The 4,915-nt window shown below is 41.3% G+C and overlaps 1 protein-coding gene across 1 annotated transcript in view; it reads right to left on the bottom strand.

Moving 5' to 3' along the window:
• The window catches only part of LOC101852201 (platelet binding protein GspB), a gene marked incomplete in the record, with an annotated part of 172,951 nt that overhangs the window by 72,052 nt on the left and 95,984 nt on the right, over positions 1–4,915 (bottom strand).

Genomic DNA, 4,915 nt, shown 5'->3' with positions numbered 1-4,915 from the left:
AACAAGAGAGAGAGAGAGAGAGAGAGAGAGAGAGAGAGAGAGAGAGAGAGAGAGAGGAAGAGGTTGTAGAGATATGAAAGAATGAATCTGGACCTGAGAAATTTTTTCTTTATTTTAAAACGCCTGGAGCACAAAGGAAAATATATTGCGCCACCCTCTAAAAGAGAGCAAACGAGAAAAACAAAATTAAAACTAGATTCCCCTTCAACCCGTATCAATGTCTCCTCCAATATAGTGCCATTTCAATTATTCAACTTCGATCAAAAGTAATAATTTGAAGCAATCGATATGATGAAAACTTCTACAACAGAGTCATGAAAAAAAAACTACAGGTAAATGGTATTTAGAAATGAGAACAAGTGAAGATATGCCTCCCCTCCGTCCACTTTCATGAATTTGACATCAGTCTTCAGAGAAGTAGCCACAAAAGTTCACCATTGCACAGTGTAATCAAAATAAAGCATGCTGTCACAATAGCATAAAGAAAAATACTCTAATCCACAAAGCCTTAACAATTTCAATATCAACCCCAAAGAAAAGGCGAAGAAGCCACTTGCACCAACACAACAAAGAACATCGGAGTCACAAAAGACTCAAGAATATTTCACAGAGCTATTCCACATTGTTCGGATCTAAATTAAGCACAAAAATCACAATAATATTACACGCTGTAAAGCATACTGGAAATATCCTCTGCCTTGCTCTTCTCCACAACACGAGAGACAATAGGGAATGATTTAATCACAAGAGGAACAAAATACTACACAACACACCTCAGGACGTAAACTCAATACTTTTCATGTTCACAGATGTCTGCACGGCCAATGTCAACGCGTTAAGTCAATAGGACCAAGATAAGAAGATTACTCCAAGGGCAAAAATCGAATAAAAATCGATGAACATTCCATTTGACAACATTTCTCAAAGATCTCTGAAGGATCACAAAATGGAAAAAAAAAACAATTGAATTATAGTATCTATAACGAAACTGTTTGGGGTTTTTTAGTCCCCTGACATAATAAGACATGTACGCACTACGACACGGAGAAATGTCCCAAAACAGTCTCGTTGCTGGGAACATAATATTATATCTACCTCCCTCCCTGACACAACATCTGCCACAAGTTGGCACAAAACAAACACTGAGTTAATCCCATAACGGGGAAAATTGGGCATGGGGAGAGCAAGAGGGGGGGGGGGGGGGAGAAAGAGAGAGAAAGAGAGAGGCAGGGGAGGCGAGGGTGGAAAGAAAACAGTTGTAAAGAATAGCTTTTTGTATGTTTGAGATGACTGAGAGGGATTCAACATCCCAGCAGAAATCCTCCCCTTATGGGAACCCACTTACACCTTCTGCATGTGACGGCAAAGCACCTTACAACTACACCACAGAAACCCGCAAACCCACTTTTGCCAAGAAAATAAAAAGGACACAGCAATGCTTAACAGAGGCAGAAGAAGCAGATCCCACGTCAGAGCGACATTACCTTCTTGCGATATACGGAGAATAACGTAGCAAAAAGACAAATGACATGTTTATTTATACAAAAACCGGTAAGGGTTAACGAGCAATCATTGATACTTTACTGAGGAGTTCAACTAAATACAAACTAGTCTGACAGAAAACACAGAAACATTAGAGTAAGAACACCAGAGGGATACAGACAGTTTTTGGTAAGAGTTTTACGGCATTTCCAACACAATTAGGTCATATAAGTGCAGAAGATTAGAGGTGTTACAAAATAGTAATAAAACAAAAATGGGGGCGAGATAAGGATGATAGATATTTGATAGGACAGGAGGAGCAAACCACACCAGAGCACCCGCCAACCACCCACGTATACAGACGGGCGAGCATGTACACAAGCAAAGTAGACACATAGAAAGCAGGCTGGTTGGGAAACAAATGAAAAGGCAGGGGGAGGGGAGGGGAGAAGACTGACAACCTAACACATAAACAGGCAGGCATACAAATTAACACAGAGTAAGGCCGGGAGGTAGAAGACGGACAAGCTGTCGAACGGATAATGAACAGCTCGATAGATGGGTGGATTGATCTTGTGGGCGCAAGCAAAAAACTATTTAAAAGAAACAAACAAACAAACAAAAAACAAACGAACAAACAAACAAAGAAACAAAACAAAACAAATATTTTAAAAAAAGATACATCAAAGTGAAAATAGCATAGTACAGTGAGTTTAAGCATGTTTTTCATGGTTGTTATTGCATGTCTTGAACTGTCAGCTTCGAAAAGAGGGTAGATTTATAACACTCCCCCCCCCCCCTTTTTTTTTCCCCTTTCCATAAACAAAGAGAAAAAGAAAGTATCAATGTCTTGCATAAAAGTGCATAACAAAATAAATACGATTATTAAATTCGAAAGTCCAGCTTTCGGTTGGTCAACTTTGTGAAACTTACCGTACATATCAGCGACAGTCATCACCATCATCGTTCAATACAATATCCACTCGAATAAATCAGTAGTTAACGAGACAGAAATCTCGGCCACACTCCAGCGGCTCAAACACACAGGAGCAAGAAGAAAATGTCCAGTTCAGTACTCCGGGTTAGAGAGATCAGTCTCTGAGTTTGATATTCACAACACTTTCAGGCATCCTCTTGGCTCAGAAATCTACAATTGCAGTACCATTCACTGGTAAGAAAACGCAATCAAAACAACCTAAATTGGAAGCTTGAAGGTTGACAAACGATGTGTAATCTTGTCTTTTCCTAAACAGAACTAACACGATTCGGTTTTATTAAACGAGCAAGAAGCACATTGACACGATAACGGTCATTAAGCGAACGGGTAAAGCAAGAAAGAAACGACAGGGTAAAAGTACAACATGAGGGCCAGCTGTTTTAGACTGGTATTAGGCCCAAAATATTTTTGGCATTCCGGGTTTAGACTAACCAAAACAGCTTTCCGACAAGAAGTAGGATCTACCACGGACGCCCTACAGCCACAAAACAGAACTGGAAACTTGTTCAATAAGGTAGTAAAAACCTAAATTAATCAAACAATTACACTGAGAATGATGTTTAAAGTCATCAACTAACTGGAATAAGAGTCGGTCCGTTTCATTTAGTCCCAGTGTCCGCTATATGCACAAATACCGCGACGCCAAAACGCAATAAAACGTAATGTGACGTCCCATGGACTTATGTCACGACTGGGTTCCACTACACGTGTACGTGTCAAGTACCCCAATGAAAGTCTAACCCGAAACCTTTCTCAATAAGAATGCACATTATAACCATGCCATAGGACGCAGTCGCATATTTGCTCATCTCTCGGCAAACAGCACTGACGATGCGACGGTCAAACATGCAGCATAATGCTAAAGGGAAGATCTAACAGGATCAATAGAACCTTTACGTCCTCTTCTCAGGCAAATATCCCACCAGGAAAAAGGCAGAGTAGCATGTCAATGTAGGTTATTTTGTGTACTTCGGACTACCAGAACTAAGACTGTCGGTTCAATTCCCTCGTATAACGGGGAGATCTTTTAAGAGGTATGAAATCTTCGGCGATGCTATCTTTTTTTTTCCTCACGTAGGACGGTGACAAATACTTGAGGAGTCATTTCAAAATTCTCTAAACAACACGAATTGAAGTGAAAATGAAAAATGTCTGTACTGGGATTCAACTCATGGTCAACAGCACTACAGTGAAAAATATCACTAACTCAAAACAAAAATGTACCTAGATTATACCAAAAACACAAAAAAGGAAGCTTCCGCAGAAATGGCGGGTTTTCTTTGACACAAAAATCCACACACAAAACAGCCATCAAATACAATTATATGTTATATTCCATCCGATAACTCTTGACATATTTCACTGTTTAACATAGACTCCTGTGTGCGCATGAATAGTGAATGTGGGTGTTTAACGCCTCTATATTAATAATCTAGACCATTCACAAGGCGTGCAGTTCTATTCTGCACATTTAAGCCAACCGAATATCACAACAATGAAACAAGACGGAGATACATTGAACAAATAGCTTGACTTGATGGGAATAAAACTTGGTGCTCTGAAGTGAAAGTCTACATCCCAAACCAGCTCGTCACAGACTCTGATATAAATCCTTGGAAATAAACGACGACTATGCAAACAGCGAAACAAGGGAAAGAACATTATGGCAAACCACAGCTCCAAACATCTAGCCAGAAAAGAAGAATCAGCCTATTTTGTTGGTAACAAACAACTCCAAGGACATTTCTAAAAACCATTCTTCCACCACCTCTTCTCCAACCCCACGGACAATCCCACCCCCCCCCACACACACACACACACACACACACACACACACACACACACGCTCTCACACACACACACACACACACCCACACACACAAAAAGAAATAATAAAACGGACATTCTAAATCCATCACCCCTCCCCCGGCCCCACTGACATCTCCAAAAACAACACCCCGACCCCTTCCCTGCCTTCCTCCAAAACGGACATTTTCCAAAACAATCAAAGCGTATCCTCGCCCGTCAGAGGAACAAATCTAAAGCACACGCCCCAGCAAGCCCGAGCCTTTAATAAGCTGGCAACACTGAGAGGAGGCCATCCATCCATCAGGAATAATGCTCCGTCACACACACACACACACCAACACAGCGGAAACAGGTCGTGTCACTAATTGGCCATCCACCTGACATCCCGGACAGGTTTACCCATAGGTGGCACGCGTCATCCAATGTGTCATTGGTCAAGCAACCAGGGACAGGGGCTATCTTCTCAGGCGTCCCTCAACACACGTTCTGATGATGGGCGTACAAAGTGGAACGACCGGAAAAGAGAGACAGAAAGAAAGGGGGAGGGAAATAGAGACTGAGACAGAGAAAGAAAGAAAAGATAAAGGGACAGACAGACAGGAAGAGAGAGAGAGAGAGAGAGAGAGA

The sequence above is a fragment of the Aplysia californica genome, unplaced genomic scaffold (genome assembly GCF_000002075.1).
Source record: "Aplysia californica isolate F4 #8 unplaced genomic scaffold, AplCal3.0 scaffold00421, whole genome shotgun sequence".
In the NCBI taxonomy this organism is placed as follows: Eukaryota; Metazoa; Mollusca; class Gastropoda; order Aplysiida; family Aplysiidae; genus Aplysia; species Aplysia californica.
The sequence above is the reverse complement of the archived record's forward strand: the minus strand, read 5'-3'. Positions and strand labels throughout refer to the sequence as shown.